Source organism: Notothenia rossii (assembly GCF_949606895.1).
Source record: "Notothenia rossii genome assembly, chromosome: 8".
In the NCBI taxonomy this organism is placed as follows: domain Eukaryota; kingdom Metazoa; phylum Chordata; class Actinopteri; order Perciformes; family Nototheniidae; genus Notothenia; species Notothenia rossii.
In genome coordinates, this window is record NC_136906.1 from 52,272,134 (window position 1) to 52,298,979 (window position 26,846).

General features: G+C 42.6%; 2 long non-coding RNA genes across 2 annotated transcripts; one reads left to right on the forward strand and one right to left on the reverse strand.

Annotated features, from left to right (window-relative positions):
* Positions 1 to 460: 460 nt before the first annotated feature.
* Positions 461 to 20,269, forward strand: LOC307016881. The gene is made up of 3 exons (XR_013801958.1): positions 461 to 1,151; positions 19,838 to 20,026; positions 20,157 to 20,269. It is a non-coding gene; the product is annotated as an uncharacterized lncRNA (long non-coding RNA).
* LOC307016882 lies at positions 20,263 to 26,674 on the reverse strand. Its single transcript, XR_013801959.1, has 3 exons — positions 26,427 to 26,674; positions 21,510 to 21,752; positions 20,263 to 20,394 (listed from the first exon to the last, which is right to left on the reverse strand). It is a non-coding gene; the product is annotated as an uncharacterized lncRNA (long non-coding RNA).
* Between the last annotated feature and the right edge of the window lie 172 nt (positions 26,675 to 26,846).

Below are 26,846 nucleotides of genomic sequence, written 5' to 3' on the forward strand. Positions count from 1 at the left end.
AGCCTGAGTCTTCACCATGTCTTCATCATGAGCCTGAGTCTTCATCATGTCTTCACCATGAGCCTGAGTCTTCATCATGTCTTCATCATGAGCCTGAGTCTTCATCATGTCTTCACCATGAGCCTGAGTCTTCGTCATGTCTTCATCTTGAGCCTGAGTCTTCATCATGTCTTCATCATGAGCCTGAGTCTTCATCATGTCTTCATCATGAGCCTGAGTCTTCATCATGTCTTCATCATGAGCCTGAGTCTTCATCATGTCTTCACCATGAGCCTGAGTCTTCATCATGTCTTCACCATGAGCCTGAGTCTTCATCATGTCTTCACCATGAGCCTGAGTCTTCACCATGAGCCTGAATCTTCATCATGTCTTCACCATGAGCCTGAGTCTTCATCATGTCTTCATCATGAGCCTGAGTCTTCGTCATGTCTTCACCATGAGCCTGAGTCTTCATCATGTCTTCACCATGAGCCTGAGTCTTCACCATGAGCCTGAATCTTCATCATGTCTTCACCATGAGCCTGAGTCTTCATCATGTCTTCATCATGAGCCTGAGTCTTCATCATGTCTTCACCATGAGCCTGCATCATGTCTTCACCATGAGCCTGAGTCTTCACCATGAGCCTGAATCTTCATCATGTCTTCACCATGAGCCTGAGTCTTCATCATGTCTTCATCATGATCATGAGTGTTCAGAGGGTCTCTCTGCTGTCTGCTTATCTTTATATAAATGTGTATTTATTTTTATTCTAATATTGTGCAACTGTCACAAACATTATTTGCCCACAGGTTTCTTACTGTATTTTGATTGATTGTTTGATATTTGTTCCTTCTGTGTAGTTCTGTGTAGGACAGACCCTGTCCGTGAAGCACCAAGTTCCTGACCACACTATTCTAGGAGGAATAAACAACTTCGACCACAGAGGCCTGAACTCAGGACAGCTCGTCACAAAAGACTGTCCTCCCATCCACTGCCTCGCTCCGACTCCTCCAACAGCGGTGTTAGAAATCACAAGTCTCTCCCCTCTCAACCTGCATCACCACCTCTGTCAATCAAGTGCAGACCACTCCCCCACCAAAGCCTTTAAAGCTCCGCCCTTCAGGCCAGTCACTCACTTCCTTCCCACCAGAGACTGAATAACAAAGGAACTGTGAGTTAGCACATGGAGCTGAATTGTTTAATCAGTTGATGAAATGTTTAGCTTTACTTTAACAGACGGTTTTGTTTGTTAGATCCGCCTTCTAGATTCCCTTTGACCCATATGTTAAAGAAAAGTGTTTAATCCTGTGGATGCATGAAATTATGTAAGTGGAATACTGAACCTTATTTATCATTATGATTATTGTGGTTATCGTAAGACTGCTAATAGTTTGTATATTCCTTTTTATTTAGATAAAATCATCCACAGCAGTGAAACCTTTGTCAACTATCATTTGAGAATAACACGTTAAAATGGCCTGCTAGATCCAGTGTTTAAATGTGCACACCACATGGGATGTTCAATGAACCACCACTCCAACAAATTATAGTTTCTTCAGCGCCTTCAAAATCTTAATTCATGGCAAAAAAACACTGTTTGCCTGTTGGCTTCAGAGGCTGGTGTTCTGTTTGATCCAGGGATGTAGCAGCAGTGTCCCCACTTCCTGCTATTTTTCTGTTTCGCTCCACTCACCTCAGCAGGATTTCCTTCTCATACATAGTCTGGCTCAAACCGATCCACTACACCCGTCTCTCTGTGGAAAGTGTCCTCATCTCCTCATCTGAGGTCCTTGTCATGATGCTCGCTGTCTAACATTTTCTCGGGAAATCCTACTTTGCTAACTGCACTGAACAAACTGAAATGTTGGTTTTAATTAAATGTATTATGTCAACATATTTCACATAACTGTATTATGTTAGTTGAAAGCAATAACATTACGTTTAAATAAAATATATTAGGTTCAACTTAATATTATTGCATTCAGCTAACCAAAAACAGTTGTGTAAAATGTGTTGATTTAATACATTTAATTAAATTCAACGTTTCAGTTGTTTTAGTGTACTTGCTAGCTAACTAGTATATTAAGGTCTTAAAACAGAACAAATGAAGCCAAAACAAAACTGCCAGGTTAAAGGTGGGGTAGGTAATTCACTTCAGAAACACTTGTTATATTCCATGGAATGCTCTTAACATCCAGATAGCAATGAATACATTAAATACAAACATTTTATCTGTGTAAGCCGTGGCGCCTACCTGCCTGTCAGCCTTCTATCTCGTGCACAAACTTATCTCGTGCCCTCATTGGTCATGTGCGCGTTCGTGTGTTGGAGGAGGTACTTTCATTAATATAGAAGAAAAGCAAACATTAGATATACTAGAATAGAAATAAAGAAACATAAGTAGATGTACCTTTATATATAAAGTCGGTATGTACACATCCATGGCTAAAAATGATGGTCAGCAACTTCAGAACTTAGTCATGTAATGTAAGGTATTGCGATATTATTAAAGAAAGTGTAGTTGGTGCGTCACTTTAAATGTTGCCGCCGCAAGGACTTGTGGGATTGTCTCCGTTCTTTTTGCAAAGGATGGTCCGGTGTATCCTGTCCTAAAGGAGATAACAGGGGCATCATTGAAGCTCCGTATTGTCTGGAGAATCCAAACAGCTCTTATCATGGCTGCCACTCAGGAACTCCCAGGTCATTTAACTATGTTAGCTGAGAAAAAGACTTTTTCGACAGAACAGAGGACCAAACAAGTAACAAGAGTCAGAAGAGGAAACAGAGAGAGAGAGATGCAGCTGGACCAACACAGCATCATGGGCTCTGCTCATTTACCAAACATATAGGGAACACGATGGCTGTGAGACAAATTGTAAATGAAAGTACAGTTACATAGTTACCAAACTGACAAAACTAAAACGTTGTCTTTAAATAAATATATTATTTTTAACAGATTTCACATAACTGTATTAGGTTAGTTGAAAGCAATAATATTAAGTTGAACCTAATATATTTTATTTAAACTTAATATAATTTCTTTCAACTAACCTACTACAGTTATGTGAAATCTGTCGGCATAATACATTTAATTAAAACCAATGCTTACGTTTTTTCAGTTCAGAGAAGATTTAAGCGTTATGGCACTTCATTGCCTCTCATTGATGACTCACCGTTTTGCTTTACAATTCATAATCTCACCACATTACAGTGAAGGTGTCACAGGACATCTGCCTTATTGGCTACAGCTCTCTTTGCTCAATGTATTTCCCCCCTGGATCTCACTTGGAATATTTCATATTTCAGCGTGACTGATCAAATTATCATGACTAATGGTTTGCTCTAATCAAAGATTAGATCCACAGCCTCTCCTCTCCTCTGGCCAAGTCTTTGATTGAATTTGCATTTGGTGGCGGGACATGAGTGTGTTTTAGCTGCTGCCACGTCCCTTTTTATCCTCAGTAATTACGCTTCTCGATTCCCACCAATCAAATTTAAATGTCAGAATGCGCTGGCTCAACAAGCACTTTGGCACGCTTTGAAATATAATGCGGGCGCTGCAGATCTGTATGGGGTCCTGATTTTTATGCAAAGCGTTTGTGTAATTCTCCTGCCAATTCATGTAGCGTCTGGTGGCCTCTGCTGCACACAGATGCCAGAGATCATGTGTGGAGGTCTGTGTGTAGATACAGATCTCAGAGCAGTGTCTGTGATAACACAAGTGCCATGTGTGTGCTTTCCCAACAAAACTGCATCGACATTAGTTTTATAGGTAAACATTTTCTTCCACATTTTATTTATTTATTTTACATGTCCTTTAGTCAGCAGAGGTCTGTCTAAAGGACCACATCAGATGTGTGGGTAAACCAGGATTTTTTTATCCAGCAGACTGTTGGTCGTGTCCCAAATGAATTTGAAAGAAATGTTGACTAACTTAAATGTACGCCCATGATTGAATAATGTAGCAAACATTAAAGGTAGGGTAGGTAAGAATGTAGAAACCAGCTCGAGTGCGCTAGAATATAATTTATTCTATTATTGCATGCCTTTTTTCTTTACCTACCATGCCACTTTTGCTGTAACAATGTAAATGTCCCTGCTGTGGAACTAATAAAGGAATTCTGATTCTGATCCTGACTATAAGAACACACAAAACGAAGTATCTGGCAGATTGTCATCATTCATGTAATCCATCCATCTTCACTGACACTAATTAAAAAAGCTTAGGAAAAGACATTGAACCTGCTTTTCTTTATACTATTCAGCCGCAACCAAGGTGTTGCTCAAATCCAAAGGTGGACAAGTACTCAGATCTTGTACTTGAGTAAAGGTAGAAGTCCCAGAGTGTATGAATCCTCTGTTACAGTAAAAGTCCTGCAATAAAAATGTTACTCAAGTAAAAGTACATAAGTATTATCGTCAAAATATAATTAAAGTACCAAAAGTAAAAGTAGTCATTGTGCAGATTGGTCCATTTCAGAATAATATATATGATATGTTTTATAATGATTGATCATGAAAGTGTTCTCAAAGCTGGTAAAGGTGCAGCTAGTTTGAATGACTTTGTATACTGCAGGGTAGCTTGTGAATTTACTCCAGGTGGAACTAAAGTCTGAAGAGTTGATTATATTTCACATCATTCACCTAAATCTACAAAGTAACTAAAGGTAGCCTACTAAATACATGTAGTGGAGTACAAGTGCATGATTTACCTCTGAATTGTAGTGGGGTAGAAGTACAAAGTAGCAAACAATATAAATACCCAAGTAAAGTAAGTATCTCATGTAGATAGAAATAGAATAGGGAGGGGTGAAACCCTCTTTAATGGTCACACATGCAGAGCACACAGCACACACAGTGAAATGTGTCCTCTGCTTTTAATCCATCCTAGTACCAGGAGTCTAGTACTAGGAGCAGTGGGCAGCTATTGTACAGCGCCCAGGGAGCAATGGGAGTGAGGGGGATGTCCGGTGCCTTGCTCGAAGGCACCACGGCAGGGCCCAGGAGGTGAACTGGGACCTCTCCAAGTAGAAGTCCACACTCCGTATTTAGGTCTGGTCGGGGAATTGAACCGGCAACCCTACAGCTCACATTCCAAGCCCCTACTGAAATAATAATTGAAGTGGTTTGGAACATGATATGAAGTTTCATCACTGCAGCATTCTGTATCTCGTAGAATTCTGATCAGGCATTAGCTCCCCCTCCTCTATTTGTTTATTTTCAAGCTAAGGACCCCGAACCTGCAGTTCTATTTCGTATATGGCTTCGCCCTCTAAGGCTATCGCTATTGGGTAATGCAACTGCGCCCCCACGCAGCACTGAAACACTTGTAGTCCACGCCCACCCGCAAGGTGGGCCACACCTTCGGGATCCTTCCGGTATAAATAGGAAGGAGGCCCGACAACCTGCTCCCTTTTTTCTTCAGCAAAACCAGGGCAGTTACTGAAGCACAGAACTGCACACACCTCCACTCATCCCCTGAGCGTGTACGCGCCTCATGATGAGAGTGAGTGAAACGCAGCGTGTGGAGGCTTCCTCACAGCCCTTTCACTCTAGGCCCACCTTGGGTTGCCTCACGGGCAGCGGCGGCAAGGGCTCTGGCGTGGCTCGTCGTCATGACGACCACAACACATCTCAAGCATGTGCACCAGCTCTCAGAGTGTTTCTCAGAGTGGCAGCGCGTGTGTCTGATGGACAGATGGATGAGCAGGCTGATTAGCAGAGGGTACACCCTGCAGTTCGCCTCCCCCCCCCCCCCCCACAGTTCAATGGGATACAGGAAACACGCCTGTCATCCCGGGAACAGTGTCTTGCGCTCCAGTCAGAGCTACAGGAACTCCTGTTGAAAGAGGCTATTTCCAGGGTTCCTCAAGGGGAAGAAAATCAGGGGTATTACTCCCGCTATTTTCTTATCCCGAAAAAGACGGGGAATGAGACCCATCCTCGATCTATCAGCTTTCAACGAGGCGATAATGAAAAGGCCTTTTCACATGCTGCCGATCAAAAGGTTGCTAGAGTGTGTTCACCAGGGAGACTGGTTCATCTCTATAGACCTAAAGGAGGCATACTTCCACGTACCCATCATCCCACAACACAGGACATTCCTGCGGTTTTCATTCCAGGGAATGTTGTACCAGTACAACCGTCTGCCGTTCGGTTATTCCCTGGCTCCTCGCACCTTTTCAAAGTGTGTAGAGACGGCGCTGCAGCCGCTACACAGAGGAGGGATGAGAGTACTGTTTTACCTGGACGACCTGCTGCTGATGGCTCGCTCCAGGGAGGAAGTTGCTTTACAGACGGTACAGCTCATATCGCATCTGTCAAAGCTGGGTTTCATGATAAACTGGAAAAAGAGCTGTCCTCTTCTCTCCCAGAGTATTGTTTACCTGGGTGTGGAATTGAACTCAGCCCGCATGAGAGCGCAACTCTCACGGCAGAGAGTGGAGACACTGACAGCTCTCCTTCGATGCATCACACCCCGCAGCGTGGTGACAGCCCTCTTTTCGTGATGCGGCTGCTCGGCATGATGGCAGCTCCTTCACATGAGGAGGCTCCAGAGGTGGTTTATTCGCCTACGCATCGACTCCGTGCGAAAGAAGAGGCGCATGGTGGCCATCCCTCCTTCCGTGGGTTGAGACTTAACCTATTGGAAAAGTCCCCACATCCTGTCAGAGGGTGTGGCCCTGGGCAGAGTTACGTCACACATCTTGGTGTTCACAGACGCATCTCTCTCAGGGTGGGGAGGAACGAGTTTGTCGCAGGCAGTGGGGGGACAGTGGCCGGCTCACATGTCCCTCCACATAAACGTGCTGGAATTGATCTCCGTACGGAGAGTAATTCAGCATTTTGCCTCGCTGCCGCAGAATCAGCATGTATTGATTCGCACAGACAACAGAGCCGCGGCAGCCTACATCAATCGCCAGGGCGGGGTACGCTCAGCGCAGCTTCTGAACACAGCCAGGCGGCTGTTGATCTGGGCGCGCGCACACTTGCTCTCCATCAGAGCACTGTATGTGCCCGGCGAATTGAACAAAGGGACAGGAGCGGCTGTCAGTGATCCTAATTGCCCCGGAGCGCGCAGGCGCTTCCTGGTTTCCATGCCTACAGCGTACGCTGTCAGCCAGGCCGTGGGAAATTCCGTGGTGCGGGGACGCTCTCTCGCAGGTGGAGGGAGCGATCACCAGCCACCCAGTGATAGGCCAGCACTTATGGGCATGGCCCCTGAACGGGAACACTTAGAGGGGTTCGGTCTCTCTCAAGATGTTGTACGTACCATTCAGAGAGCCAGGGCCGCGTCTACCAGAGCGTCCTACACAGCCAAGTGGGCAGCGTTCCAGCGCTGGTGTGTAGAAAGAAGCCTGGACCCCATTACGTGCCCCCTGCCTCACGTGCTGTCATTCCTCCAGCTGTTGTTGGACAGGAATTTGGCTTTCAGCACAATCAAGGTATATGCGGCTGCCATATCATCTTGTCACGTGGGTTTCGGGGTTGGGACGTTGTTCAGTCACCCTCTGACGAAACGTTTTCTGGGAAGAGTACGAAGACTCAGATCTGTATCACGCGCACTGGCGCCTCAGTGGGATTTGGCTTTGGTGTTACGAGCACTAAGCAAAGCCCCATTTGAACCGTTAGAGCAGGTTCCCCTTAAACTGTTGTCAGCCAAAGTAGTTTTACTTTTGGCTCTATCAGCGAAAAGGGTGAGTGATTTCTCTGCTCTCTCTGTGGCCCCGTCATGCCTCCGGATCCAAGGAGATGGCAGTTCGGCTGTTTTACGCCCTAACCCGGCTTTTATGCCAAAGGTCATCACAAGCTCTTTTAGGTCAAGAGTGATCACCTTGGATGGCTTCTTTCCCCCTCCTCACAGGTCGGAGGAAGAAGCCACATCTCATCTCCTCTATCCTGTGCGCGCGCTGTTCTGCTATGTGGCGCGCACGGCGGCCTGGCGCCGTTCTCAGCGCCTGTTTGTGCATTATAGAGAGCGCTCGATCGGGAAACCCCTGTCTGCACAACGGCTGTCACACTGGCTGTGTGAGGCTGTGTCACAGGCATATGTCTCCTCTGGGGTGGAGCCCCCGGAGAACATCAATGCGCACTCCACCAGAGGAATGTCCTCCTCCTTTCCTCCTCTTCCCCCTGTTCATTTATTTATTTTTATTTGAGGGATGTCTCCCATTCCTCTCTGACACACCCTGTACTGGGTGTCCTGTCAGAGTGAGTTACGTCAGGGATCCAGCTGTGCGTCTCTCGCCTGCCTTCGGCATGAGGAGAGAGCCTCCTTGTTCCCTCTTATGGCACGTTTCCACTGCAGCGCAGAGCTCGCTTTGAGCGTGCCGAGCCGTGCGGGGCCCGTTTTTGGTTGCGCTTCCACTTGGTCCAGTTTTGGCCCGGGGCTACTTTTTCACCTTTTTTCTGGCACGACTAAATCGTGGTTCTATCGAGGCCAACAAACAGGGCTGAGTCGGGCTGAGTTTGCTAAACTAGAGAGAGAATCGCTGTCAAGGGGGCTACAACTACAACAAGATGAACATATTTGACCGTGATTTAATTGTAATACACGTTTCAAAATGATGCCGAAGTAACAACATACTGATACCGGTTAGTAAAAACCATGAATTAAGGCTTTGACAAGTCTGCAGACAGACGGCAGGCGAAAAACCTTTTAAAATGTTTGATCTTCTTATTGTAGACACTTCCAAACATTTGGTCTACCTACGCTGTAAAATGTATTATCTCTTCGATTTACACACGGCATCTATTGCACGTCTGTCCGTCCTGGGAGAGGGATCCCTCCTCTGTTGCTCTCCCTGAGGTTTTCTCCCATTTTCCCCTTTAAACTGTGGGTTTTTCTCCGGAGGTTTTTCATTGTACAATGTGAGGGTCTAAGGACAGAGGGTGTCGTTTTCTCATACTGATATTCTGCACAAACTGTGCTGTTGTATTTGCTGGAAAGTGTCTTTACTGTAGGGTATTTTTATTATATGTACAGCACTTTGGCTCGACCAAAAATCGTTTAAAAATGTGCTATATAAATAAAAATAGTAAAAATAGTTACTATAGTTACTCTCCCCAGCTCCTAAACTGTAATGGAAGCGCAGCATTAAAGTGAGCCGGGCCTAATAAGGCCTAACCAAACCGAGCGAGGCCGAGCGAGGCCTGCAGTGGAAACGCGCCATTGTAGGAGGGATGTTCCTTTTTCCTCTGACACACTTTGTACGGAGTGCCTGGTCAGAGTGAGTGACGTCAGGGATCCAGCTGGGCGCTCTCCTACCTGTCTGACACACAGAGAGCTGCTGTTCCCCTTCTATGGTCGCTGGGCAAGGTGGGACCTTCGTCTCTACTTTCTCACAGCGGCTGGTATGTATTGTTCCCAGCCTTCATCCCTTTGGGGAAGATAGGCATGTTTTGCTATGTTCAAGGGACGGTGATGCGCCATTACGCATGGCACAACAGGCATGGGGTGTTATTGAGCGGGTGTGTCTGTGCTTCTGCCGGGCGGACCCAGTGGGGCGCAGACTACATCATGCTTCGCCCTTAACCCAATAGCGATAGCCTTAGAGGGCAAAGCCATATACGAAATAGAACTGTAGTTACCTACTGTAACTCCAGCTTCTATGAGTAAATGGCGTAGCCCTCTAGGTGCTGGGCCCCACTGGCTCCACGAATAGCTGAAGAAAAGTTATTTTGTATGGGAGCAGGTTGTCGGGCCTCCTTCCTATTTATACCGGAAGGGAGCCCGAAGGTGGGGCCCACCTTGCGGGTGGGCGTGGACTACAAGTGTTTCAGTGCGGGGGCGCAGGGGGATTACCCAATAGCGATAGCCTTAGAGGGCTACGCCTATACTCATAGAAACTGGGGTTACAGTAGGTAACCTCAGTTCTCTAACAGGGCTGAAATATAGGTATATGAGGGATGTCTAAAATGCATAATCTGTTTGGTATTTTGAGCAAAACACATCATCGACATGTGTTTTATATATTTGTATATATCTGAGACCCATAATATAAGCCTAAAAATAGAATAATAGGAGACCTATAATTGGACTTTGAGTCACAAAACAACAAGTTGGCAAACAATTCAGTTGTTTTCTGCCAAATGATGAACCACATCCACCTCGGTTGATGGAAGGCTTTTACAGGCGGTTGCATATGAGGGGAGATGGTGACCCCTATCTATATTCAAACATGGTCTATAGTGTCTGAAGTGAATATCCTCCTGTTTGACAACCTTCCTTAAATCTCTCCAATGAAAGGCTTCTCTAGATCAGGGGTTCCCAACCTTTTTCACCCAGGGCCCCCCCAAATGACTCCTGTTGGAATTTGCGACCCCCCAAAACTTTGAAAGTTGAATTATCGCTGTTGCCGATCTGCCCCCCTGCCCGATCTGTACTGTGCATGTGCGAGATGGTCTGCCATACTGGACAACTCCGTACGGCAACCCAACTAAGACACTTGACACAGTGGCGTTTGGCAAAGCACAAAAAGAAAATGGATTTAACTTCTGTTTGGCAGTTATCATACTGAATAAATATTTACTGTGAATGTATGCAAAAATGTATGGCATATAGCTGTCTAACAGAAGTTAAATCTATGTCTCACTTATTCTGACAATGTACTTAACCCTAAATAAAAGAACCCAATAAAGAGTTGTTAAATAATAGTGAAGTCACGTTGTCATAACAATAACTCATCTCTCCCGGTTTTTTTGTGTTCTTTTTCTGCTTTGCCAAACGCCACTGTGTGAAGGGTCCTATTACAGTTGCCGTATGTAGTTGTCCAGTATGGCGGACCATCTCGCACATGCGCAGTACAGATCGGGCAGGGGGGCAGATCGGCAACAGCGATAATTATCGGGTAGTGACAGCCGTGCCTGGTAACAGCGGTTACACCCCCCCAACACACACACACACACACACACACACACACACACACGGCAACAGCGGTAATTAAAGTTTAAAAGTCTCAAAAATGCTACAACTACTGTCACAAACTGGATGAATGTGAAGTATTTCCTTAAAGGAGGATGAAAGCGTAATTAAGGAGCACTATTGGAGTGACTTTGTTGGTTATTGGACTCAGGACTAATGAATTTGGATGCCCGCTGTATCAAGAAATTAGAGGACGGCGCAAGTGGAAACAATTCACAAAGGGATTCAACTGTTTAAAACACATGCTCAAAGTAAGCCGGATTTTGGCGATGTGTTTATGTGGATTAAAAAATCGTAAATAATCTACAAAATGGAGGAGACCGATCTGATCGGAGCAACTGTGACAAATAATCCAACTGAAACCGACACTTTACGCGCAGAAGAAACATTTATATTAAAGAAAAAATGATACATTTCTGTCTTTGTATGCTTTTATTAGCTACTAACTTGCAAATGTATGCATCATATTTATTTCAAATGTCGAAGAACAGGACACTTCAAAAGAATATACTATGTCTAATAAATAAATGGTAATATGGTTGCATAGGCCTGTATAAAACAAAAATGAAAAACTGGCATATTAAGCAGGTAAATAAAATGCTTGTCTGCCATGGAACAGGTAGCAAAGAGAAGACGAGGTTCAAGTAGGTTCATTAATGTGAACCTTGGGCTTGCACGCCCGCAGCCAGGGATGGAATGTCCGGTGTAATGTGAGTGACAGCCAGTCTAAAGTCGTTGTGAACGTCCAGTGTGTTGCGTGCTTTTGTTTTGATGGCAACAAGTGCGCTGAAGGCTGTTTCTGATAGATATGTCGTACTGAATGGGAGTATAATCCTGATCGTGGCATGCAGTGTGATCTTTGGAGCGAGGCTTGGTCCTTTGAGAATCCAAAACTTTTTAAATACTTTTTCCTGGAAGTATTTCTTTGACAGCGAGTCAGCTTGGATGTCGGTGAGCTCATCTTCGTAATCCAGGTATTCCACATCCTCAACTTTGGCAATAAAGGGATCTAAAACCCACAATTCCTTGGAGACATACTCGTCTATGTCAGCGAACCGTGATTGCATTTCCGTTTGCAGTGCGTTCATATGGCGGATGAACTCGCGACGTACAGGCACCGTTTCAGGATTGTTTTGGGATTGTTTCAGCAGTAGTGGAAACTGTTGCAGCTCCCCCTTCTCCATTTTCTCGACCCTGTACTCCAGTTTGCGCACAAATGCATCATTGGAGAATGTTGGACTCCACGCCTTGCAGACGCTTGTTTGTTTCATTGTAGAGACTGAAGATGTCGGCCAGGTATGCTGTTTTAATCCAGAATGACTCAGTCACTTGCTCTGACAGTGCGCGGTTACGAGTTTGTAGAAACTCTTCCATTTTTTCCTTCAGTTCTACAAAGCGTGCCAGCACTCGGCCGCGTGAGAGCCAGCGCACCTCGGTGTGCAGGAGGAGGGTTTGGCACGCTTCATCCTCGCACAAGTCTGCGAATAGACGCTTGTTGGTGGGGCGACCTTTGATGAAATTGACTATTTTAATAACAGTTGAGAGTGTTTCGCTGAGGTCTTCTGACAGTTTCTTGCTGGCCAGGTCCTGGCGATGTATCACAAAGTGAAATATTGTGCAGTGTGGGGCCTTTTCTTTCAAGCGACTGTTAAATCCCTTGTTTTTCCCCATCATTGAGGCAGCTCCGTCTGTGCAACATGCAACTAAATTCTCATAGGAAAGCTTGTGGGATGAGAGGTAAGAATCCACTGCAGTAAACATTTCCTCACCCCGGGTGGTAGTGGTAAGGTTGACTGACATAAGAATGTCCTGCTTCAAATCTTCCCAATCTATATATTGCACATAAACGATCAGCACAGCCTCGTCTGCTACAGTTGTGGTTTCATCAAGTTGTATGGCAAATGGCCCCTTTCCAAGCTTTTCGAGCAGCTGCAGCTCGCAGTTACTTGCCATCTTCTCAATTCTGTCTTTCACCGTATTGTTTGACAGTGGTACAGTTTTTAGCTTCTCCGCGACCTGCGGGCCGCACAGTTTCTCAGCCATCTTAATGCAAGCTGGCTTAATGAGCTGCTCGCCAATGTTGTGCGGTTTCTTTGCCTTTGCTATTAAAAGTGCACATTCAAAAGAGGCCTCGCTGCCAGCCCTAACAAACGCTGTTCTAATATCCATTGGCTTGTTTGCCTTTGCAAGGTGTTGTTTCTAAAGGAAAAAGTCCCGATCACGCCCGACTGTTTCTGGGTGCATGGTCTGTTGGTGTCTCTTCATTTTGCTGGGTTTCATGCTTTCGTTGGCTAGCTTCCCTCTGCATATCACACACTCTGGGCGGGTTTTGTCCGTTCCCTCCATGAAACCGAAGTTAAGATAGCTCTCTAGGTAGGTCCTCATTTTCTTTTTGATTGCAGATGAGCTGTCATTTCCTTTACGTTTTTCAGAAATTTTTAGACAAAAATATTCACCTTATGAAGTCGGTCGCTAGCTAGCAAGCGCAGCAAACTGTTATTATTATGAAAGTTGACACAGTAACGTCAATATTGGCGCCAATCGGAGGATGAATTGCTCAGAGGAATTTTTTGAATTTTAATTTTAGTTAATCAATTAATTTCTATATTTTATTGTAATATAGACAAAGCTTTTAGCGCCAATCATGTATTGCGTTACAATATGTAAAAAAAATGATACGTAAAAAAAAAATTATATGTACATTTTTTAATTTTTTTTATTCTAAATATGATATTAGGCCTCAAATCATCTGAGGTCTGGCGCCCCCCTTGCGATCTTTGGCGACCCCCTGGGGTCGCCAACCCCCAGGTTGGGAACCACTGCTCTAGATGATGTTGTTTGGTAAATCTGTACACAAATATAAATGTAAAAAATAATAACTCTGTACATGCACACATGTGAGAATCATTTCAATCTACTCTCGGGACGAGAAGGCTAACAAATAAGTGTTTCTCAGAATATAACACTATTTCAAAGAATTGGGTCATGAGGTCAAGCCAGAATCCCTGCAGAGAGGAAATGTGTGCATTTAAAAAAAAAGATCTTCTCTCTTTTTAACATAAAATTGCCAAATGCAGATCAAACGGTATACCAGTTGGAGATGGGGTCTAAATATGACTCAAAAGCTTATGATTGCATTCCCTGTTAAATGTTATATTTTACCAGTTTTGATGTTAAAGTATTTTGTCTTCTTTAGGAGCTTGTTGGACCTTGTTTTGTAAGGCCTATTTAGACATTGGATAATGTGAGGCAGCACAAACTCTCTCACCAACATTTGGCTAAGCCCTTTGTCGTAAAGATAGGTAGCCATTTTTCTTCAGATTCTTTTTAATCTTTAGTTTTTTTTCTAATATCAATTAACATAGTCCTACAAATTCCTCATATGAGTTTTATGAGTAGGTGGAGTCTACTCTTGGATGTTATTGGTCGGATAATGTGTGATGTAATGTTGGCTAATTAACTTTACAAATATTAGTTTTGTGCAGATATTGTTTGTTTTTTGAAGGTATAATATTTATGTTAATAAAATAATTAATTGATTTAGGCCTTGAGGATTTTGTTAGATGTAGGAAACAGTGGTCATTTCTCTGTTTAACTGTTCACTCTCATTCATGACCTGATTGGCCAGATTGAATTAGGAAAATAGGCTTTTTTAAAATGTGACTGGAAAGAGAGGGTGGGAGATTTATCCTTTTGTTGGTGAAAGAGCAGCACCAGGCCTGTTGTGAAAAGGCACATTAATCAATACAGTCTCACTCCCTTATAGTACAATAGCGGCGCTTGGTCAGGGTCCTTTGGCGTGCAGTTGTAGCCAGGGCCGTCCCTGGCCAACTTTGGGCCCCAAGCGACATTGTGAGATGAGTTTTCGTATTTCCCACAAGGTTGTGATTGGCCCCGGTGCAAATATTGTTTTGGGCCCCTGCATGAAAGGGAGCAAGGTCATTGGATAGACAAATTACACATTTATTTAGGTTGCTTGGTTACTTTGAAGACTGCGTATATTACAAATATATAAAAAAAGTTTGAGTGGGGGGCGAACACACTAACCACTCCGCCAACGCCACACTCACCCCCGTCGTGCGGGTCGGATGAGAATGTCTGGCGGGCCGGATGTGGCTGCCGGTTGATGGTCACTGCTTTACAGCATGGTTGGCCAGTTCAAGTATCTTGAATCACGTGCACCACACATTACAACAGATATGATATTAGGTTATTGTGGGGGAAACTTCTGAAGCAATTGGAGTCACGACTCAAAGAGAGACACGATGGAGAGCTGGAGCTTTGATGGCAAACACTGACGGTTTATTTGGACCTTCGGCCGGAGAATTCACAAGACATGTCACAGGCAACGATCTGACCACACGGTTGAGATGCCACAATCAATTCTGAAGAACTCTACCCCAGACCTGTGTATTTAGCTAGTTCTGAGAGAATAATCAACATTGTGCCTAACAAGATAGAATCATACACCTCTATCTATGGGCTTAGAACAGTCTCATAATACACACATGCACACAGAAGGATTCACACTTGTATTTCCGGATCCACACTTGTGTTTTTCAATGCACACACAAATGTGTTCCGTTTGATATACATGTAAATAAAATACAAAAACAGAAAAAAGTTTTAAATGTGTATTTTTGATCCACACATTTTTTTTCCGTTTAAAACCTCTGAACCTGCAAACACAAACCGCTTTCTGTGCATGGATCGCTGTGCATTCGTGTGTGGGTTTTTTGAGACTCCCCTGACGGTCGGCCGATTCGTACTTGTAATTTCTCTCATCTATAGCCAATCAGATGTCTCCTCCAGTCTAAGCCAATCCCATGAGCGCGCTCGGATTCTGTGTTTGGATTTTATTTACATGTATATGAAACGGAACACATTTGTGTGTGCATTGAAAAACACAAGTGTGAATCCTTTTGCGGATCATGAAAATACAAGTGTGAAGGATAGTTTAATCTTTGCTACATTTTTAACATTGTTTGTTGTCTTTCTCTGCATTTTCTTATCAATCCTGTGTCCCCCAAAGACCTGCAGACGTGTTGTGATGTGTGGAACTGCAGCAGACTGATGAAGAGGTTATATTGTTAGATTCTGTTTGGAGAACATTTAGACATCCACAATACACTGTCCACATTGTATAGATCACTGCTGCCCCAGTGTGGTCAAAGACGATTACTACACAACACTAATGCTGCATGTATACACAAATAAAAGACAACACTGTACAATATCAATATTTACCTGTGAGATTAAGTTATTTAGAAAAGTATACAGATCTATAAAATTGATACTTTTTTTTGAAATACTTTTATTTTATACTGAATTATCACTCATTAAAAGGTGGAAAATCTTATACTACAATATTATAATTGTATAGCCAGCAGGGCCCATTAGTTCAAAACTTTTAATCTCAATCAGATCTGATCAGTTTTTTGAATTCCCATTTGTTGTGATCCAGGATCAGGCAACTCGGCCAAATGTTGTCCCAGTATTTCAAAGCAATTCAGGATAGGATCATCCTGATCCAGATTCAGACTTTTCAAGATTACTAGATCCTGAATATCAGTGCTTTAATCCTACCGATCTCCATCTAGTGGATAAGAAAAATAATACAAGGAAGAAAAGAGGCCACATTGCAGAGACATCTATAATGTCTAATTGTATTTTTAAATACATAAAGGACATAACTACGATGGAGTATTAGGGCCACACTTAGAAGAAAAAAAACAGAGACATTTAGCTGAGGCTTTTATCCAAAGCGACTTACAATAAGTGCATTCGACCAAGAAGATACAAACTTGAAGAAAACAGAATCATATAAGTGGATCAGGTTTCATAGAGCCAACACATTTCAAGTGCTACTCAACTGGCTTAAGATAAGCCAGTCCTTTATTAGTATATAAGTGCTTTGTTAATAATTCTATCGCTCGAAGTGGAGCCGAAAGAGATGAGTTTTCAGTCTGCGCCGGAAGATGTGTAAGCTTTCTGCTGTCCTGATTTCAATGGGGAGCTCATTCCGATTCCACTACAAGGCTATCGTTCGACTCCTTCTGGATCCAAAGCCTTGATTACAAGTCTCATCGTTTCTTGTGAAACAACAAATCCCCTTTGAACAGCTCATAGATGTAACCAACGATAGCCTTGTAGTCGGCCAGAACCAGCCATTTCCTCCTGCAGAAAGGAGACAATCTCCAAAGTCCGTTTGGTTCTTTCTTCGAAATAATAGACATAGTTTCTTGCACAACCTTTTCAAAGTTCTAATACTTATGATAATCTGATGCTGATGTGCCAAAAGGTTAAGTATTTCGTTATTTGAGAAACCTAAACTAAAGTACTGCTTCATTCCTCATTTTATTGCAGAACGCTGCTGTTGTCTCCTTCTCAAGCCACTTATGAAACTACGACTTTAAACTCGTAATTATGACTTTATTCTCGTAACTATGACTTTATTCTCGTATTATTACGACTTTATTCTCGAAATCTCTCTGTTTTCTTTTTTCTAAGTGTGGCCCTAATAGTCCGTCGTACATAATGGAATTGTAATTTTAAAAAAATACTCCCACTAGGGTAACAACAAAAAAACATTAATTCAAAGGCATCTGGATCATCCAGGCGTGCTTTGAGGAGCTGGATTCTAAGTGAGGTTTCAGTTTGCTGAAGCCGGCACAGCTGTATTTGTTCTTTGGCCAGACGGATCTGCATCTCTGCCCTCTCCGTTTCACGGCTCAGCAGTGTCTCATAGGCATCATCCCTCTGCACTGGTTGTCTGTCTGGGGCGCTTGCATTTTCTCTTTCGAGGTGGCTCTTGCAGTGTGTCATCAGGCCTGGCTGAAGGTCCAGCTTCTGGATCCACATGGGTCAGGAGGACCTCGTCTTGTATGGTGTGTGTCACATCAGGTGCATTGACGACCTGAAATGAAAGTTTATCAATATACTTTATACCCCTTAATAAGATGATCACAAGCATGCAAGCTTCTGGAAAATTGTTGTACTATAAGAACAAGGATGCTAAGAAATATAGCCATTGTAGTACTATGAAAATAGCAATTATACAAGATAATAATTGTAGTTCTATAGGGACAAGGATCAAATCACACATACCTGCGACTCACCATCCAGTACAACGTTTGGTATTCCATGTAAAGATTGTGACTGCTGACCACCAATTATATCAAGTACCACATCTGTTGTCCCCTTTTATATGCTTTGTTACCCGTCTGTGGGTTTTTAGCCTGGCTGTGGTCTTTGGCAGCTTGCTGCTTCAAATTATTCCACCTCAACCTCACTTGGTCGACCATCCTCTTGTGTCCAGATCCTGTGGCATTCACATTGTCTGTAACTTCCATCCATATTCCGCTCTTTACTTTAGTTGCTCCACTCTCTCTGTTAAAGCTACCAACTATTGAGTCATAATTTGTTCCTTACACCCTGCAGCAGTGCATGGGTCTCAGCAGATGTAAAATTAGGCCCCTTTTTATCCATCTTTCCAACTCACTGGTTTGGTCAGGTCAGCAATTCATTTTTATAGGTCTGGCCGTTACTTGCTATCAATTACATAATCAACCACAGGCCCTAATAATCTGGACATGTATTGCAGGTGTGTATTTGTAATTACTTGTTATCCAGAGACTGATGTAGGCCTACTGACTGAAAGAACAGTCAGAACACAGTCATGGCAGGGATTGTTCACATCTTCCATGCTGGAAGGAGAGGTTACCGCCAAAGGGTCCACACCGAGCGCCCCAAACCTCTCCAACAGTACACAACAGAAGAACTTTATGATCGTTTTCGATTTGGACTTGATGAAATCAACTACATTGCTGATCTGGTCAGGCCGCAGGTCTCTGGTGGGATCAAGATAATCCAGTTTGTTGGGATCAAACTGATGCCAATCCTGTGTTATCAATTTGAACTACCCGTTTTGAAGATTTGATTCAGATTAAAGCTTGGATTTGATTTCCTGATCTGATCGGATATCAAAGTGATCCTAATCCTGTTTTTTGGTATTGAACTACCCAAAATCCAAATCTGATCCGATCAGATAGGGATTAAAAGTGTTGAACTACTGGGCCAATGAGCCTGCCAATCATGGGCTCTAGATTGGCAGGCTTGAATAATGCATTACATTATTGTATGCTGTAATGGCTGTGGATCACACATTAAGGCTTTAATGGGACATTCAGTCTCTGAGTGCCTATAGTATTATATTTGTAGATTTGTATTCTTTGGTATGGTGAGAAACAGCATTTCGATATCCCTGTCTGTATCACACGCACAGATTAATTGACAATAAAGTTTACTTTGTCTTTGATTATGGCTACAAAAGTTATATTTGCCAATTCTGACTATTTTTGATGTCCATAAACTCTTTAGGGGACATCCCACACATTACATAGCTTGGACTTCATCATGATTGACACTAAACATAAAGACTTGGACAAAGACTTGACTGTTAGCAGATGAGATAATCCAAAAACCACCCATAGCGCTTCAATCAAATCATCACTGAGAGTGCTATTCTAACAATCTCAGAAACCAAGTTATGAGAAACAAATACATTCTAAAACTATTAACGGAACACTTATATAAAAAAATAAAAGACAGAATATTCAAAATAAAGGCTCACCCAAGATTAGAGTGTTGCCCAATTTCATTTTAGGAAAGCACCAGTAATTAAATATTTTATTGTCAACATTTTGTGTTAAATATCACTGCTCTGTAACCGTTGAGAATATTTTGGGCTACTCCTGGTAAAAGCAGCTTATATACTGTATGTCAATCAAATTCAACTTGTAATCGAAAATAATTTGAAATGTCAGCTCCATGTAGATTGAAATAAAGAGTTCAATACTAAATCAATAAAATGTACATTATGGAATAAATAATCACATTAATACATTTTGTAAAATATATAACTCAACCAACAGTTGACATGGCATTGTGAGGGTGTGTGCTGCACTTCACAATGGCACTGCTGAACAATTATGCCATTACCCCCTGAGGCTGCTTGTGCCCAAGAAGAGCCCGACCCCCTTCCCCAGGCATTTGCGCAAAACCCTGGTGCACTGCAACAGCGTCTGGATGTGATGCGTCTCTTGTAAAACAGACAAAACAAGGTATGGAAACAACTTATTTATTAGCCAAATCTTTTAACGAAGTGCTTATTTCAGCCAACACATGACGAAGTTGTCCCAGCTCTCTTGCAACCTCGTGTATAGCAGAAATTGTCTCCCTCTGCATCTGCAGGACTGTCTCCGTGAGGACACGGCCGCTGCTGGAGGGGTGAAGTAGAGACGCCGGGGCTCGACGCAGGAGGTGCAGTGGAGACGCCGGGGCTCGAGGCAGGAGGTGCCGTGGAGACGCCGGGGCTCGAGGCAGGAGGTGCCGTGGAGACGCTGGGGCTCGAGGCAGGAGGTGCCGTGGAGACGCCGGGGCTCGAGGCAGGATGTGCAGTGGAGACGCCAGGGCTCGTCGCACAAGGTTCCTCGGTAGAAAAATCTTGTTTATGAAGTTATGATTTGTTTTTATAAATAGACTTATTGTTTTCTTTACATACCAGCATATATAACACAACTTGAATGCATTTGGTTTACTCTCATTTCAAATAGGCTTGGGCGGTATGACGGTATTACGGTATACCAGGGTATTTCGAAATCCCGTCGGTATGATTTAATACCATGACGTCACAGACTGTGCGCCAAATCACAGATGCGTTTCATTCTATTACACTGACACGGAGTTTTGACAGGGACGACATTGGTTGTAATACACAGCACGCGCCAGCAGAGGGCAGTCCGTCTTTCCCGCTCTCAGAGCTCAGCACAGAGCTGAGTTGAGCAAGATGGCGGCAGCATTTGACGGCCCCGAACTCGGACAACTAGTAAAAAAGAAAAATGCCTCTGCGCCTGTTTGGGACTATTTTGGGTTTACTGGTCGCCAGTGACTTCATCCAGCACAACGAGAGACAGAGGCACTTCTTTGGGAATGTTTAAGACGGGGTGAGTGAGTGTTGACATTTTTTAATCCTATGCAACTGGTTGATGGTTTTGTAGTCGAGGTCGGACGGTTTTAAAAACGAAAGCATTTACGTGCTAAACATTCACGCGAGTAATCCAATGAATAAAATGGAAATAAGGTTTTTAACACATGCACGGAATAATATTGCCAAACTAGTTAGTGAATATAGCAAACTTTATTCAATAAGTCAAGTATTTACTCCCGGAAAATGTTTATGTATGATGATATATTGTTAACTTAGCTCACAATGGAAACAACGTCGGATATCTACAAACGCGTCCTGTATCCGATCTCAAAATGTGCCATTTGCACAATGTGTCATGTATGCAGCCCTTGTTTTGCACTTGCGCGCACGTCGCGGCACTTTGCGAGCGTCTACCGGCTCGAGCTGCATTTTACACCGAACATATAATATACCGTTCGAAACATCTATTTGCTGCCGAACGCCACCTCGCTCAAGTCGACCCAAGTCATACCGTCATATACCGTATACCACGGTATGATGTCTGCAAGGTATGACGGTATGAAAAAAATGATACCGCCCAAGCCTAATTTCAAACACGGGTATATAAATGTGGTTACCTGGTTCATCCGGTGCAGCCTTAACATCGGTGTCCCTATCTGCCTCCGTCACCACTCCACTCAGGAGAGATTCACCGATTATACCGGCCAACTTCTCATCCATGGGGGTGAGCTCCGGTGCCCTCTTTCTCCCTCCCGTGGCACACAGACTCTGCCTGTGTGAGGCCAGGCGTTTTTTGGCCTCCACTTTTACATCTGACCACTTCTTTTTTATTTCAGCGATAGTGCAACCCTGTGCTGATGCTGAGTTGACAGTAGGGGTGGGCGATATTGAAAAATATATTATCACGATATTTTTCAAGCAGTATCACGACAGACGATATATATCACGATATTTTATCATGTCGGTTATTATGGTTATTTTTCAAGTTCCTTAACAGTACAACCACCTACAAGGTAACAGAAACTAAAACAAAAAGGAGTAACAGACCAAAATAGCATTTCAAGCTGGTTTTATTTCTGAAATGAATCCCTGAATGAACAATTCTACATTTTGATATGGCTTCAAGGCACAGTTTCTCAGTATAAAAATGAACTTTCTGAGGTAGCACTAGCAGTGAACATCAATAAACATTAAAAGGAGGGTAAAACATAACTCAGTAAAACATAAAACATCAATGAGGAAAAGTCAGTGCCAAACAATTAAAATGTAAACTTTAGACTTGAAGTGCAATAAAATACTTTACCTTATTGATAAAATAAAATATAAGCCAACAGAATCAAACAAGACAATAAATAAAGTGCAATACTGTCTGAATCCTGACTAGACAGCTTTAGAGCATGTCTTTCACATCAGTTTAATTTTTTTCTATTTTTATTTCAAAAAGAATTTTATCACGATAGATACGATATCCCTGAAAAAGCATATCGTGGAGACCTAATATCGTCACGACGATATATATATCGTCATATCGCCCACCCCTAGTTGACAGCATCTGCCACATGCTGCCACTCTGTTGCCTTTTTGGCATTTGTTACGCCAATACTATGGCCACCAAACAAAATGTTTTGCCTTGTCTCTACTTCTCCGACAAGGATTTCAACTTCAACATTTGCGAAGTTTCTTTTCTTGCCTCTTTTTTCGGTCTTTGACATGCTCGTTTTACTGAAATCGGTTTGATGAATATTCATTATGGGCGTCTCAATTACTATTTATAGACAAATATGGATGTGACGGGAAGTCCGCAAAAGCTGCGCCGCATTTCGAGTTGATTGTGAATAATAAAGGGAAACCGGCGTAGGATGTGCCGTACGCAAGTCCTGCATCGGTACGCAGTCTTTTATGAATCGGAAAATGTCTGTGCGTATTTATTTGCTTTGTCCTACGTAAGCAACCTTCCTACGTCAATCCTACGCAAGGCTTTATAAATGAGGCCCCTGCTGATTGAAACAAATTAGAAAGTGTGTTCATTGAAACTTAGAACTTTAAAAACTGGATTAAATATCCCAGAGGGCACTCTGTCGATAAAAGGGAATTGTGCATATTCTTAAAAGGTGGGGTAGGTAATTTTGGAGAAAACAGCTTGAGTGCGCTTTTTTGTCAAAGCACTTAAGATATTCATTGCTATCGGGCTGTTAAGAGCATTCCATGGAATATAACAAAAAGTGTATCTCGAGCCGGTTTCTCAAACTTACCTACCCCACCTTTAAGTGTTGGACTCACTCTTAGTTTTGATTTTCTACATTCAAATACCCTCTAGCTAGAGCCATTCGGTTTGATTGCATTACCTTAAATTCTCTACAAATATTAAAGGCGTTGGGTTCTTATTGACCTCAACTGCAGAGAGAACCAGCCCGTTATCTGAAGTAGCATGCACAAGAAAGGCCTTTTTTACACAGCACCTACATGTATGTTTTATTATATTTAATATAAAGCTTCACTGTTTCCTTTCCCCTTTTCAATGGATATGAATTCAAACAAAACACTTGTTTATTTTAGTTGACTGTTGTCAAAGTTTATTCGGTTTTGATCTTGACCTGGGTCAATGTGGTCTAGATGTGAACAAGCAGTACAATTAAAATAAATGTTTTGCATTTTCCCAAAGAGTTATCTAATCATCACTCAATGTTCTATGTACATCTGTGGAGTGATGAGGCCCGAACCTAGACGCCAAATCCCAACTATATGCTGCTTCTAAAAAAACATATCAAGAAACACGTGAGTTGTCTGACTGGAATGGTTTCTAAAGTAAGTGAAGGCTTCTCCTTAAATGTCTAACATGCTTTCAAAACACTGAGACATGTCACAAAATGTTGCCTCGTTCACCAATGCTAAAAATAGCTTCTACTGCAGGTTTTGTTATACCAGCCTCTAGAGATATGTATTTTTCAGACAGCTGACAGAACAAGAACGTATTGTTGAAGTGTCTGTTTGCTGCATGACTGGTAAATAAACTATAATTGGGGTTATACAATGTACAGTGAGTGTGTGATAGGATGGACCCTTTATCCACACAATCAGAATGAAACAGAAGTGACAGGGGAGACAGCAGTGTTGGAAGAAGTACCAAGATCATTTACTTGAGTAATACATTATTGTTAAAATACTTAATTACAAGAAAAAGTCCTGCATTTAAAATCTTACTAAAGTAAAACTACAAAAGTCTTATCAGCAAAGTGTCTGCAGGTCATCCAGAATGCAGCGGCTCGTCTGGTCTTCAACCTTCCTAAATTCTCCCAAATCACGCCGCTCCTCCACTCACTTCACTGGCTTCCGGTAACTGCTAGAATCCACTTCAAGACAATGGTACTTGCGTACCATGCTGCGAATGGATCTGGCCCTTCCTACATCCAGGACATGGTTAAACCGTACATCCCAGCACGTGCACTCCGTTCTGCATCAGCCAAACAGCTCGCTGCACCCGCACTGCGAGGGGGACCCAAGTTCCCATCAGCAAAAACACGTGGGTTTGCTATCCTGGCTCCAAAATGGTGGAATGAGCTCCCCATTGAAATCAGGACACCAGAAAGCTTACACATCTTCCAGCGCAGACTGACAACTCATCTCTTTCGACTCCACTTCGAGCGATAGAACTATTAACAAAGCACTTATATACTAATAAAGGACAGGCTTATCTAAAGCCAGTTGAGTAGCACTTGAAATGTTTTAGCTCTATGAAACCTGATGTACTTATATGATTCTGTTTTCTTCAAGTTTGTATTTTGTTGGTCGAACGCACTTATTGTAAGTCGCTTTGGATAAAAGCCTCAGCTGAATGCAATGTAATGTAATGTAATGTTAAAATTAGGGCTGTCAAGTTAATGTGTTAATAATGCGTTAACGCAAAAAAAAATGAACGCCACAAATTATTTTAACACATGTGTATTTTTTTTTCTTCGGCCGCCACGTAGTTTCAGAGCGCATCGAGTTTAAAATACCATCTACAAGCTGATGCTGACAGCCCCCGCTTCTGCACTCACTTCCACATAGCCGCGGGAAGTCATTTTTCTCAGGGGGTGCTGCCAAAAGTGGGCAGGGGGGCCGCTTAAAAAAGAAAAGAAAAAAAAGGTGGTGCAGGGCCGGCCCCGGCTGTCAGCGATATGAGCCGCATAAATTGTTTGTTAAAGGCGAGACACGGCAGGCAAAAACATCGTTTTGCATGCACTGGTCAATTTTGAGATTTTGTGCTATTTTGATTCCATAATATGTTTTCTTTCAGGCTTTTGGAAGGAAAACGTACGAAATACATATTTAAGTGTTTATTTTACTATAGTTTGTCTATTTGCGTCTGTATATTTCTCCTAAATTCACCAAAAGTTAGCATTCTAACGTAACATAAAGTACCGCGACCACTGTTTGCACCATGTCATTAGAGATAATCGTTGGAAAGCTCCGTCTCTCCTGCACAATCTCATCGGATCCAAATATGGTCATTTCCTTTGTAAGGAGCAACCAATCGTGAAAGTACAAAGGAGTCTTAAACCACGAAACGAAATCTCATTGGCTGGTGTCAACTTCTGACAACGTGATTCGTTGAGATGTGTCACGTGGTGTGCTGGTTATCTTTCCGCTAGAGATTTAAATCTCAAAAGGGCAAAAGAACGCCGAAACACACAGTTCACAGAGAAGACAACAACAATTGTCACTTGCGCGAAGCAAGGTTATACAAAAAACAAATGACCCCGAACATGAAATACCTTCACGGAGTGCGCCGAGGCGCAAGCTGTCATCCAAAGAACAGGAGGGTTTAGCTAGAGCCACACTGCAATCTTTAAAGGTCGTTTTCTCAAAATGAGTTTTTTCTCCTACTCTTGAGTCCGAAATGTCCACTTCAGTTGCACTTACATACACCAAACCTTCCAGTTATATTCCTATCAATATTATGAAAGCTTTTACAGAAGGCTTTGTTCAGTCATTCATAGCCTGAATTATATAAGATGTTATACCTAAAAACATGGCGAAAATTGATATTTTAGGGCTGTTGACAGTATTTTCTGATTTATGGAGTGTTAAAAAGAGATATCCAAAATCCCTTCTGTAAAAGCTTTAGATGCTAATATGACTACAAAATGAAACAAGAATTTTGAACCTGGCTTTATCCAAATATGCGCATATTTAATGAGATACTGGCTAATTTGCATATTCAGAAAACTTGTAATACAAGAAACAATTGCCTTATTGTAGGTAATTAAATGGATACATTTCTAGCCGATATCTTTAAGTAAAAAAAAAGTACCCTATTCACCTGGGGCGTCTCGCCTTAACTGTTAGGCTTAATAAACCATTATAGACCTACATCACTTAGCAACAGCTGCACATGCCCATATGCTAACTATGGGTCTTACAAACCTACATAACATTACAAATAGTCAGAAAATATTATTTACAATATTAATAAAACTATGAATTCAATGTTAACTGATTGACAAGGCAAAACACTGCACAGCGGCAGCAGCATTAAAGGAAAATCGTCTTACCTTGTGTTGGGGCTTCACAAAACTCTAAATGTAGCCTTCCTCTCTGGGGTGGCACTAATGAAGACCCTCATTAGAGCAGATACATCCACATTGTCCAAAATGTTACTATGGACATGCATCAAAGTCAGATATATCAGTCTCTTCTGTGTCATATTACTCTAGTTGTAGAGGTGCTGGGCTGAGGAGTAGCTGGTGGCCCACTCTTTTTATTGGGTTGTTTGTTGGAGAAAAAAATCCAAAATCCTTTTTTGCGCCATTCTAGAAAGTTATCACTCTGCAGTGTGTGTGTCGCGTCAATTACGTCATTCTCCCACGACCTAGATGACTCGGATTTTATTTATTTGGAAAATAAATTCAATACAAATATATACTATGACTATTATATGCTACTGTATACAGCTAATTTTATTTTAAGAAAAT